Source organism: Panthera onca, chromosome A3, assembly GCF_046562875.1.
Source record: "Panthera onca isolate mPanOnc1 chromosome A3, mPanOnc1 haplotype 2, whole genome shotgun sequence".
NCBI lineage: Eukaryota > Metazoa > Chordata > Mammalia > Carnivora > Felidae > Panthera > Panthera onca.
The window spans coordinates 18,263,376-18,277,710 of record NC_138341.1 but is presented as its reverse complement, the minus strand read 5'-3'; positions in this window follow the sequence as shown (position 1 = coordinate 18,277,710).

The following is a 14,335-nucleotide window of genomic DNA, read 5'->3' as shown; positions in this document are numbered from 1 at the left end:
ACCTGTCCCCGTTCCTCCATTCTTCATCGGGGCCATTCATGTCTTTTATCTTTCTCCCTGGCCAGCCTCCAGTGCCCTTCTTCACACCATCTTCTCCTTTGCCAATTTGCTTTCACGTCTGTTCCAGAGCCAGAGTTGACGTCATTTATCGATTTAAAAATCCTGTTTCTATCCATTCCTATAATTTTTCATGTCTAACACTTCTTTGATTCATTTTCATGTCATTGTCATTTTCCTGTTTCACTTTTGCCTTGTCACCATAGATTTTTGCTCTCTTAGAGGATGGAATTCTTTCGTTAATCCACCCAAACATGCTTATTTCCACACTTAATAAAGGGATCTAGAGTGATTTTGTGTTTCAGTTGCTCATTTCGCTGGCTTGCTTTCTTAGTGTAATATTTACATGGTTTGGAATTTTGATTTATGGCTTCGTTTTGAGGGGGGTGTTTATATTTTGTTATTCTCTCACTTCTCTCCTAAGAGGGCTCACTCCTCTTGAGTGGTTATGCAGTTGCCATGACATAATCCTAATCCCTGATCCTCAAAAGATCCTCAGGGGTGGTAGTTGTTTCCAGCCCACTTACATATAATCAGAGAAATTATTAACCCTGTTCCTGAACTAGTGGCTGCCTTGCTGAGTTCCTGATCTTGGGCTGGATTTGTATTTCTACACCTCCTGGAGTACACGGGAGTAGTTCTTTTCTATTTCCTTTCTCAAGTAGTCTGTGTGTGGGGGTGGGGTGGGGTGGTTGGGGGGGGAACAGAATCTACCCCTAGCTTTAGGCAGTGAGCCTGCTTCTAACCTCCTATTGTCCCAGAGGACAATAGGAACTTTGAACTCCAGGTTACCTCAGGCTTGGTCTCTGCCTTTGATTTAAGAGCTGTTTATATTTTGGAATTACTGGTCTATTTCTGACCCATTAAGATACTTACTCCTTTCTGAGCCTGGCTGAATTTTTGTTGTTTGTTGTTGTTGTTGTAGATAGATCATTGTTACATGTTTGGAGCCAGAGTGGTAATGTCAAAGTGTGAATTTTCTGAGCTATTTGGATAGAAAGTTTCTTACTTCCATTAAGCAGAAGCAACATTCCAGTATGATACTTTTTAACTTCTGAGAAGCTGCTGGCACATAGTCTCAGATCAGAGCCTTCAAACGATTTATCCCCAACCTTCACTGAGCAGCAGATTCCCATTAGCACCACTGAGTTGGACCTTGCCTATCTCTCAGCGCAGGGAATTGTCCATGGCAAGTTGCTGCCTATAGATGCCTTTCACTGTGGTTTACATGTGTAAAAACCTCCAGTTTATTTCCCTCTTTTGGTGGAGCATAAAGGGCACACTTGACACATGTATTCTTAGTTTTAGAGGGAAACTCAGAGATGTGTAAGACCAGCATCCCTCCCCATACCGGCAGGCATGTTAGTGATTCTAGGGAAGGCAATTGGATTTTTCAAAACCCATGGAATGGTTGCCCAAGGCAATCTTTATAGATCCTAAAGAGCAATATGACCCTTGCTGACATCTGCAGAGTTAGGAAGTTTTCTTACTGTCAAGTCCAAATTGACCTCCTTGTAACTGCTACCATAATGATACTCCCGGTGTAGGAGCTGTTCTGACTTAGGAAGACATCCAGTTTTACATTCAGAGGTTTCTCCTTTGGGCTAAGTTCTTCTGTTTCCTTTAGCACTGTCCCCTAATAGTTCAGATACCTTGTTAGTCTGTTGCCGCCTCTTTGATAGCTGTTGGCCATTTGTTTGGCTAGACTGCTTCTACAAAGGAACAGGCAATGCTGTAATTTGTGATGGATGAGAGTTTGCTGTCTTGTTCCCAGCTCCCGTGGCTCCGTGGCTGGCTTCAAGGGCTAATTGAATGCTGTGATTACATTTGCTCATAGCCTGGGTGGTGCCATCCACGCTTCCCCCAGGCACGTGTCCACCATCCTGAGTTTCTACTCTAGGCTGCTAAGCAATTCAAGCAGTTCTGCAATTCTGCCTCCTTGGGCAGCCTGGGAATGGTTACTTGCAAACCACTTCTGCAGACAGGGTAATGGTGTATTGATTGCTGAACAGGTGGTAGAGGTGTAGTTTGATTTTTAGATATAATTCTGTTTTGTGCCTTGTGGCTTGTTGCTGGAAGGTGTTTATGTGGTGATCTTGTGGGATAATTTTGATTTCAATGCTTGCCAGTAGTTTTCACTTTTATTTTTATTTTTTTATTTTAATTTTATTTATTTATTTATCTATCTATCTATCTATTTATTTATTTATTTATTTATTTTAATGTTTATATTTGAGAGACTGAGACAGAGCATGAGTGGGGGAGGGGCAGAGAGAGAAGGAGACACCGAATTCGAAGCAGGTTCCAGGCTCTGAGCTGTTAGCACAGAGCCAGGCACAGGGCATGAACTCACAAACCGCGAGATCATGACCTGAGCCGAAGTGGGATGCTCAACTGACTGAGCCACCCAGGCACCCCTGTTTTTATTTTTTTTAAAGCACAGACTGACATGGTGCGCTAGGAACATGTTATGAGTAGGCCAAGAAAATCCGTGATGTGATTTGCTAAACTGGGGATATGCAAGAATAGATTCTCATTCAGGGACCTAAGTGAACCTGGATGCTGACTCTTTTAGGGAAATGTTGCACAAAGCATGCTTCATGAATGCAGTAACTCTGTGAGAGACTCTGTCAGTAAAGGGCTCCATGATCATATTATTTGCAAGTGATGTATAAAATGCCTCCTTCTTGGGGAGAACTTTTAATCTAGCCATATGGAAGGCTGTGAGGTTTTCAGTAGCAAAGTAATATTTTTAACTTTAATTCCACATTGACCATGCTTATTTGGCCATGAAAATTCTTGAAGAGAAACCTATGGTACCTAATACCATTTTGGAAAAATCAGGATTCCATTGGACACCCTCTGGGAAATGCTTTGCTGAACAATGTGGCATACACGTGTGATCCATGCTCTTACAAGCAGGTCAGCCCGGTGCCTCTGCTGCCCAGAAGACATTTTCCTGACTCCTGTTGGGGAAGTGATGGGACAATTCATCCTATGGGGGAGAGCACCAACCCCACCAAAGTGCGGTCCCTGAGTGAGATGGCATTGAGAGTTTGTGTCAGGAAATGGGGAATGGCAGAGAGGGAAGATATCATAATGAGGTGGAGTTCATCATAACACCCTCTGGTAGAACTTTTCAGTGAATATTTTGGTAGTGGGGGGGGGGTGGTTGGGCAGTCAATTTGGCAATGTCAAGGAAGAAAAGAAATACTGAATGGAAGATGAGTGGAGAACAACATCTTCCATGTCTTGGCTGATGCACGAGGGAGATGTGTTGACCAAGAAGAAATAACATTTCTGTAGAGGGACACATTAAGAGGACACTAATGAGAGACACTCAGTCCTCACTGCAGAGTTTGAAATATGTGAATGGTGTTCAAGACTCCTTTAAAGACCTCCAGGGAGGGCATGATAGGATGTAAATAATTTTCACGGACCAGGGCTCTCTTGTCTGCTCTCAGACATATTGGAGCTGATTCCTGGCCTTAGTGGAGACTATAGGTATGGAGGGTGGGGGCAATTTGGGAGAAGAACTTGGTGATTACAAAGTACAGAGAGAATTCAGATTACATCAGCTGCTAGGATCATAATGACTGGGATCCAGGTGTTTCTGAAGGGTATACTTCTCCTCAGGTCTCATAAAAATTGGTTTCCCCTCTCTCCTTGAAGCAACACTGGACTTGTCAATGAAGTTCTTAGCTGGAGGCTACCTGATCGCCATCCAGTCATTAGGAGATAAAAACTATCGATCATTATTTGTCTGCTGCTTGTTGGAACCAGCAGGTCTCCTGCTAATATCTTTATCCACTTCTGAGGCTGTCAGCCTATTGACTTTTTTTTTTTAAACCAGCTGATTGGAGTGTGAGGTGCTGAAGAAATTACTTTTAACCAAATGATGGGAAATTAGAGCATGGAACATCTGTAGCAGAGCATTCAGAACTTAAGGTGACACTTTCTGTCTAGTGAAGGGCTGGGGGTAGTGGTGAGAGGTCTGTCTTTTCTATTTACCTTATGCTCTCATCACTTGAGAAAAGCCCAAAACACAAGGAAAGTAAGAATGAAGAAGGAAGCTTCAGCTCGTGACCCAGAACTGCCTACATGACCTCCCTGGCCTTGGCTTACTCATCGGGGCAAGGAGTTACTGGGCACTAGACCTTGTCTTATGTTCTGAGGCTGTGATGATGACAGGGCAGCACATGGCTTCTCTGCAAAGGCTGCTGGACCCCTGGGGTATGTGAAGCACAGAGTGGACCAAAGAAGCCCTTGGTCTCTGGTTTTCTGCAGTGAACTCTGTACTACAGTCAGCTGCAGAAGTTCTAACATGAGCAAGCACACAGGACCTTTCCCAGAGCATGCTCTGATAGGAAACACGGTGGTCCCTGGCAGAGGCAAAGGCCAAAGGCACAGAAGATACTCTTTTACAAAATTAATCACATGTCACCATGGAGTGAAGAGTAGCCTCATGAGGGTGATCTCTCAGTGGGAGGTTCATCAATGAAATGATAGTGTGTTCACTGAGGTTTCTTGGGCCCAGGCCTAGGCAGGTAGAGGAAGGATCCTGATGACAGGGTTCCTGGTCTCAGGATCACTGCTGGGGACAATGGTTGGTGACCTTTGATGGGTGCTGCTCCCACTGTGTTTTTAACAGCTTTCCTGGGGTATAATTAATATGTAATAAACTTTACATATTTATACAATTTGATAAGGCTTGACTGATATGTGCACTCCTGAAACTATGCCCGTAGTCAAGATAATGAACTATCTATCATCCACAAAATATCCCTGGAGTCCCTTTGTAACCCCTCACTCCCGCCAGTGTCTGCTCCCCATCCCCTGGTAACCGGTGATCTGCTGCGGTGATAGATTTGCATTTGTGAATGTTTTGTATAAAAATTAATGTTTATTTATTTTTGAGGGAGAGAGAGAGAGAGAGAGAGAGAGAGAGAGAGAGAACGAGCAGGAGAGGGGCAGAGAGAGAAGGAGACACAGAATCTGAAGCAGGATCCAGGCTCTGAGCTGTCAGTATAGAGTCCGACGTGGGGCTCGAACCCATGAACTGTGAGATCATGACCTGAGCCGAAGTCAGATGCTTAACCGACTGAGCCACCCAGGTGCCCGAGTATTTTATATAAATGAAATCTGACACTAAATACTATTTGACTGGCTTTTCCCACAAAGCATAATCATGTTGATAGTCATCTATGTTTTGTGTGTGTAACTAGTTCTTTTCTTTTATTGCTGAGTCGTGTTGCATTGTATGGATAACCCATCATTTGTTTCTCTATTACCAATTGATGGACATTTGGGTTTTTCTAGTTTTCGCTCTTATAAATAAAGCTATTATAAATATTTGTGTACAGATTTTGCATGTACATTTGATAACATTGTTCAAGTATTCTATATTCTTCCTGATTCCTTTTTGTACTTGTTCTATCAATTTTGGGGAGATAAATGTTGAAAACTCTGACTAGAATTGTGGGCTTGTTTATTTCTCCTTGAAGTTCTATATGCTACTGTTTCATGTATTTTGAAGCTCTGTTATAAATTGCATAAACATGTAGGATTGCTCTGTGACTCTGGTGAATTGACCCCTCTATCATTATGTCATGACTTTCTCTAACTTCGATAATATTCAGTGCTCTGAAATCTACTTCATAAGCTATTAATATAGCCATCCCATCTTTCTTTTTATTAATATTAGCATTTATATGATTACACACATACATGTGTAAATGTGCATTATATATATATATATTCCATTATTTTACATTTAACCATTTGTGTTTTTATATTTAAAATATTTTTCATATAGGCAGCACAAGTTTGGTCTTATATTTTTTATACAATCTGAAAATCCCTGCCTTATAAAAGACTTTTATTTTGAGATAATTATATATTCATATGCAGTTATAAGAAATAATATAGAGAAATCCTGTGCTCCGTTTGCTCAATTTCCTTTGAAGACATCTTGCAAACTACAGTACAATATCAAAACCAGAATATTGACATCAATACAATCCAACAGACTTGTTCAGATTTACTGTTTTGCTTGTACTTGTGTGTGTGTGTGTGTGTGTGTGTATGTGTGTGTTCCCCAGTCAAGAGGTAGGAAGTTCAATCAACACAAAGATCTTTCATGTTTCTCCTTCCTCTGCTTCACCCTGCTCCTATTTTTAATCCCTAACAACCACCAATCTGTCCTCCATCTCTGACACTCAGTCTTTTACCATAAATATGATGTTAGCTGTGGCTTTTTTTGGTAGATACTCTTTATCAAGTTGAAATAACTCCCCTCACTTCCTAATTTGCAGAGAGTTTTTATTGTGAATGGATATTGGACTTTGTCAAACATTTTTTTTTCTGCATCATTTGAAATTATCATATGATTTTTCAACATTACCATGTTGATATAAGTTACTGATTGATTTTTGAATGTTGAGCCAGTCTTGCATACTTGGAATAAATCCCATTTAGTCATGGAACATAATTCTTTTTATACATCATTGGATTTGATTTGCTAATATTTTGTTGAGGAGTTTTATGTCCAAATTAATGTGAGATATTGGTGTGTAGTTTTGTTTTTTGTACTTTATTTGCCTAGTTTTGGTCATCTCTGCCTTTCAGTTGGAGTGTTTAGATCATTTATGTTTAATATGACTGTTGAGACATGTCAAGTAAGAAGTTGCTGTGTCCAAGGTCAAAGAGGTTGTTGTCTGTTTTCTCCGTTAGGATTTTGATGTTTTCCTGTCTCACATTTAGGTCTTTTATCCATTTTGAATATATTTTTGTGTATGGTGTAATAAAGTGGTCCAATTTCATTCTTCTGCTTGTTGCTGTCCAGTTCTCCCAGCACCATTTGATAAAGACACTGTCTTTTTTTGCATTGGATACTCTTTCTTGCTTTGTTGAGATTGGTTGGCTATACATTTGTGGGTCCATTTCTGGGTTCTCTATTCTACTCTATTGGCCTATGTGTCTGTTTCTGTGCCAATACCATACTGTCTTGATGATTACAGCTTTGTAGTACTTGCTAAAGTCGAGGATTGTGATACCTCCAGCTTTCTTTTTCAACATTACTTTGGCTATTAGGGGTCTTTTGACAGGTCTCTGAAGGCAGCAGAACTAAAAGCAAAAATGAACTATTGGAACATCATCAAGGTAAAAATCTTATGCACAGCAAAGGAAACAATCAACAAACCAAAAGGCAACCAACAGAATGGGAGAAGATATTTGCAAATGACATATTGGATAAAAGGTTAGCATCAAAAATCTATAAAGAACTTACCAAACTCAACACCTGAAAAACAAATAATCCAGTGAAGAAATGGGCAGAAGACATGAATAGAAACTTTTCCAAAGACATCCATATGGCTAATAGACACGTGAAAAGATGCTCAACTTCACTCATCATCAGGGAAATACAAATGAAGCCCACATTGAGATATCACCTCACGCCAGTCAGAGTGGCTAAAATTAGCAACTCAGGAAGCAACAGATGTTGGCAAGGATGTGGAGAAAGGGGAACTCTCTTGCACCGTTGGTGGGAATGCAAACTGGGAATGCAGCCACTCTGGAAAACAGTATGGAGGTTCTTCAAAAAAATTAAAAATAGAATTACACTATGGGCCAGCAATGGCACTACCAGGAATTTATCCAAAGGATAGAGTGGTGCTGATGCGTAGAGGCACATGTACCCCAATGTTTATAGCAGTACTATCAACAATAGCCAAATTATGGAAAGATCTCAAATGTCTATCAACTGATGAATGGATAAAGAAGATGTGGCATATATATATATATATATATATATATATATATATATATATATATATATAATGGAATAGTACTCAGCGATGAAAAAGAATGAAATCTTGCCATTTGCAAGACATTGGATGAAACTGGAGGGTATTATGCTGAGTGAAATAAGTCAGTCAGAAAAAAACCAGATATCACATGTTTTCATTCATATGTAGATTTTGGGAAACTTAACAGAAGACCATAGGAGAAGGGAAGGAAAAATAAGTTACAAACCCAGAAGGAGGCAAACCATAAGAGACTCTTAAATACAGAGAACACACTGAGTATTGATGGGGGTGGGGGGGTTGCGGCGTGGGGAAAATGGGAGATGGGCATTGAGAAGGGCACTTGTTGGGATGAGCACTGGGTGTTGTATTCAAGTGATAAATCATGGGAATCTACTCCTGAAGCTAAGACTACGCTGTATATGCTGTATGTTAGCTAACTTGACAATAAATTATTTAAAAAAAATAATAATATGATGGTTGATATGAGTAGATTTAAATCTATCATCTTGCTATTTGTTTTCTATTTGTTCTATCTCTTTTGAGTTCTCTTTTCCCTCTTTTTCTACCTTATTTTGAATTAATAGAGCACTTATGTTTTTTTCTATTTTGTCTCCTTTGTTGGTTGACTTATAGCTATAACTCTTTGTTTAGTTATTCTAATGGCTTCTTTAGGAATTATAGAACGCATCTTTAGGCTATCATAATCCACTTTCAAGTGATATTATATTATCTCACATTTGGTAAAAATCTTCATAATAGTAAAGTCTGGGTTCCTTGGACATTCAACTCCACCTGCTTGGCTCAGGCTATGTGCTGGTCTCTGCCTATGTGCCTCTCTTTGGGTTATGACTTAGAGAATCTCTCAAGGCAGTAACTGGGACATTCATAAGGTTCTTCTCATTTGTTCTTCCTCTTTCAGGGATTGTTCTTTGATGTACTGAATCTTCTTAAAAACCATTGCTTCATATATGTTGCTTTCTTGTTTGCTCATTTTGTTTTGTTTTGTGTAGGAGGGTAAATTTGGTTCCTCTTATTCCATTTTGGGCAGAGGAAGAAATTCCATACTGTTGTTTTGATGTGGATTCTGTGGTCTCCATGTTAAAGACAAAGTACTAACACTAATCCTTTCAATAGAGTCTTTATTGTGGATCATAGAGAATGATCGCAGAGAATGAAAGCATCCAGGCTATGTGACATGTAATAGGTCTTTCAGAAAGATCCAGCCTACACACTCAAACCTCTTAGCATGGCATACATTTGTGTGTGATGGTAGAACCCATTCTCCGAAAAGAGGAGGTGATTTGTCCAGAGGAATTTTGTTATATGAATACTTTTTTCTCCATCTCACTTACATCTCTATGAATGAGACTAAATCTAGGACCAGAAATCTCCATTTCATATTTATCAAAGAAACAGGTCTACTCCAAAGGCAAAGAGAATTGGAGAGCAGGGCATCACAGGCTGAAAGATTCATGTAGTCTTAGATTCTGGAAGGTCTTAAAGAATAGCCCCCTGCCTCTAGGAATGTGAGATATCATCATCTTCATTTTACATATTCTGGCAACTCTGAATGTTAAGGGACTTACCCAGGGTCTCGTAAAGAGTAACCTTTGTTCTCTCTCCAAGAACAACAGACACTTGCTTTTGCAACGATTCTTTCTGTAATATTCCTGTCTTGCTCATTTTACTGTCTCTGTTTCCTTCCCCCCAGCTCTGCCTGTCTTCTGATTAGCTGATGACATGTCCCCCAATGGCTTTAAGCATATTCTGCCTTTCTGGGTGAGGGCAAAACATACTTCCCTCTGAAGTTTCTCTGGGAAAGCTTTAGAGCTATACAATTAACAGTTTCCTCGTTCATTTCCGTCCCCTTGTGGTCCTGGCCTCTGACAGTGGATGGATGGCTGTATCATAACACTCCCTCCACATCATTTGTCACGTCTTGGCACTGTGACAACAGCCTTCTCTGTTTCTAGAAGGCCAGGAGCTAGAATGTCAGGCAGAGAAACTAAATAACTTTTCACCCTTAGGACATAGTTCCTTCTTTGGAGAGCTGGAGGCTACTGCAAGCTGGTGTGAGGCCGTTGAGCTATTGAAGCATGGAGCATTTCTACCACCCTGGAATGTGACTATGAAGGCTTTATTCTGACCATGCCTGGTCCTAGAAAATTGATTTGGAAAAATAACCTGGAAGCTTTGCAGACGGTAGGATCTGTCCTCTTCCCTAAAGCAATGAGCTACAGTGCTCTGGCATCTTTCAGCAAGGTGCTGTCTGCTAATGGGGAATTATGTAGAGCCAAGAGCAACTGTAATTAAACAGGGCAGAGAGTTGGGTTTGGAGAATTATAATAACCGTAATGTTAACAGCAAACATCTTTATAGGGATTGCTATGAGCCAGGCACTATTCTGAGTCCCATAGGCATATTAGCTTATTGAATCTTTGCAACAACCCTTCCAGGTAGGTAGTTATTATCTCTGTGTTACAGATGAGAGAGCTTAGTGACTTATTCCAAGTCACTTAGCTAACAAGTGGCAGAACCTGGATTCAAACCCTGGCATTCTGACTCCAGAGCCTGTGCTCTTAATCTCAATACCATACTGCCTCTGATTAAGAATATAAATTCCTCTTCCTTATTAAATCACTGTGTGGAGAGAGATAAAGCTTTAGATAAGAACAGGTAGACTTTAGTACCAGAATAGAGAGGGAAAATGCCTTTGTCCATACAATGAAATGGACAGTTAGTAAGTGGTACAGACTTGGTCCTATTGGGATTTCTGTAGACTTGTCTGTTTTTCTGCCCTCACTTGATGTAGGTTCACCCTGTGATGAGTTCTGGCCAATGAAATGTGGGACTAAGGTGGTTAAATAATCATGTGATTTCCTAGGCTCCCTTTCACCCATCTGCTGGCTTGGCTTGTGAACAATCTTGAAAGGCAATCTCAAATCTGTGATAAGGTAGAACCAAAGGAGAGAAGCAGCCTGGATCCCAGAACCACTGCTTGGAGGAAAGTTGGTCAGGAGAACTACCAACTCACGTAGAACTTGGAGTGAGTGAGAAATGAACTTATATTGTGTTGTTAAGCCATTGGATTTCAGGGATTGTTTGTTACTGCAGCAAAGCTAAACCTATCCTCATCAATACATAGGTTTACATGCTCCAGCTGCCTTGAGGCCTTTTCTATTCAAAGGCCCCTTCTCTTCAGATCCTGGGAGACATTGGCTGAGCAGCTAAGGAGTAGACATTTTATGCCAGGTGCAGTTCAGTCTTTTCTGGCTTTCGGTATTCCATCCACAGGAGATATAAGAGGCAGGGGAGAGGTCTTAGTTTTCTAATATACAAAATGGGTGGAGGGAAATGTGTTATCTCTAAGGGTTTTTGAACCTCTATATGTCAGTGATTTATAGTCAGGTATCAGGATGAGAATAAGATTTTTTGGCTGTTTGGAATTTCAGCCAATGCCTCACATCCAATAAAAATGTGTGCCAAGTACCCTCACATTTTAAACTGATAGGGTAGACATCTATAAAGTGCTTTAAAAAGAGGTAACCCCGGGTTCCTGGGTGGCTCAGTCGGTTGAGCAACCGACTTCGGCTCAGGGCATGATCTCACGGTTTGTGAGTTCAAGCCCCGTGTTGGGCTCTGTGCTGACAGCTCGGAGCCTGGAGCCTGCTTCGGATTCTGTGTCTCCCTCTCTCTCTGCCCCTCCCCCACTAATGCTTTGTCTCTCTCTGTCTCAGAAATAAATAAACATTAAAAAAATTAAAAAAAAAAGAGGTAACCCCAAACTCTTCTGTCAGTATTAGCTCATCACCAAGCTCCAGGGTATAAAGGAAAAGAGGTGGAAGATAGAAGGCCAGGATTAAGAGTGCCTCTGGTGAAAGTTGTCAATACACAGTGATATGTTCCCCACACATCCCAAGTAGGAAGGAGGGGTGGATGCTTCCCCTGTAATCAAGGGGGCTACTCAGGAAGTTTGCCTGTATTTTCTGGCCTTTGGTCGACCCAGCAACCAGACTCTTGGCCAGCTTGGGCATAGACAACAGAGAGCAAAGAATCAGAAGTGCCTTGGGAATGGCCTACCCTTCCAGGGTGTGACCAGACCTACAATGTGAATTTCCTACAGAGCAGAGGAAGTTCTGAGGAGGAGGTCTGCACAGGATCCAGCTGCCCACAGGGACCCCCTGGAGAGGTGAGGGGACCTACGGGTGGGGTAGACTGCAAGATGCTGATTACTGAGGGAGTGTTGAGGACCACAGGAAGTATTGTTTTTGCAAGAGATTGCAAGATTAGGATCTCTAGGAAAGGACCCCATGAAGAAACAGACCTTTCCTGTATTCCAAGAGTGCTGATGCTGAATCATATCTGTACCATTCCAGGGATCCCTTTCCTGCCCCTTTCCTTCACTCCTTCTCCCTGTATTTACCCCTGAGGGGCCACAAGTGAGCACTGTAGAGTGTGTGTGTGTGGGGGGGGGAGGGGTGGAGGGGAGGGGCAAAAGGAAAGAGCCAAAGAGGTGACTTTTCCCCCAGGCCTCCAGGGCCACCGCAAGCCTGATAGCACAATTGTCAATTGGAGATTTTAGAATTTTAATATTACACAGGACAGGATTCCTTAATGTGCTCTGCAAAGGAGGTTGTTTGCTTTTTATCTTTGCATTAACAGAAAATGTTATGAGACTTGTTGGCTATTCATTCAGTGGCAGGGAGGCGTGATCCCACAGAATAGGTTGAAAGGGGGCAGCTGTGACAGAGAAGTCAGTTCTTGTCACTTGTGTCCTATTGAGTATGGTTTATTCATTCAGCGGTCACACATACATAGCGTCTTACTTTCTGAAGTGTACCCATTTACATTATCTTTTTGATACCTACCTGTCTCTCACTTGGTTGGACATACACGATCTGTACAATTTGTGCTCAGATGTCACTTATGTGGTATTTCCCTTGCTGGGCCTCAAATGTGGGCACTGCCCTGAAGGGACTGGTTTCATGCAGCCTCTGGTGCTTACTGCTGCCGCTGTCATACTTGGAGACTCCAGGCCATGAGCAGCTCCAGGAGACACCTGGGAGGGCATCCTGGAACTTTGAAATCTTGCCCCATGTGGCTTCCCTGGATGTCTCGAGAGGAGAGAGTGTTGTGGACTCAGACGGTTGGAATTGTCCGGGGCAGAGGGACACTTTTGTATTTATAGGACTTTCCCTAACCCTTATCATCTGCCTCCCACTCAGGACCCTCCTTTCTCTGTACAGCAACACCAGCCTTCTCGTGATTCTTGATAAAATCCTGCATTTGCCCACCTCTGAGGCTTTTCTCAAGCTCATCTTTGTGTCTCAAATGCCCTCCTTCTGTCTCCATTGTCCAAGCCTTGACTTTCTCTCATGTCATGTCAAGTTCCTGTATCTCCCCACACCCCAGCAAGCCTTTCCTGATACCTCATACGAGAGTTGCTTCTGTCCTTAATCCTACAGTGCGTTGTTATGTCTCTGTGTGGTCACCATGGTCATGGTGGCCAGATCACATCATTTGTGATGGTTTGTCTCTCTTTACTAGTCTATGAGCTCTAGAATACAGAAACATGGTTCCACTCACTTCTACATCATCCCTGGAATCCTGCAGGTATTTACTGAATATCTGTTAAATGGAATTAAATGGCAAATTATCAGTTGTGGGTAAATTGTAAAGGCTATTTGATTTGGCATGTCAAAAATATCTTTAAAAAATGTGGGGCTCGAGCCCTAGCGAATGTTAAACTGAACTGGAGTATTTCATGATCCGAATGGTCCATGGAAAATCCAGGTGTTCAATTCTTTGAATTCATAGTCATGCCCCGTGAATCCTGTGTGAACCTGGAAATGTAAATATGTGCATCCTGACTGAAAAAAGAATGATCTTGTTAATATCCTCCACAACCACTCTTTTGCCAGGTAAAGAAAAAGTGAATAAATTGGGGAAATATAGGCCGGGTTGGGGAGGATAGGGCCAGGCACTATAATTCTGGATCAGGGAGGGCCCCCAGCACCACAGAGGAGAGATTTATGTAGTCTATGCAGGCCTGGGGCTATTAATAAATGGTCCTCAGAAGGCTAAGTGGGAAGTTTTCACTACCCATATCGATATTCACAATGTACACAAATATGGCAGCTTAATGAGTCAGGGAATGGTTTTGAGCAAAGTAAATATGTAGTATTTAGGATGAGCCAAATGTCAAGGATGATGTTTTTTCATTTTACTGGGGAATAGGTGTGGGTCTCCTCTTTAATACAGAAGGGGTAAGAGGTTTGAAGACAACAGCATCCGTAGTTACATTTGCACCTAACTGTGCTTGGCCCCCTGCTTGGGGGTGGGCAAGGCATTGAAGGCAGGGGGCTGGCGATCTGCCAGGGTACATGGCTTCAGTTTTAACAGGGTCAAGCTCTGCTATTTTGCTTGCTTGCTGCTCCTGATCATTTTTCTCTTCTGCCTTTTATTTTTCC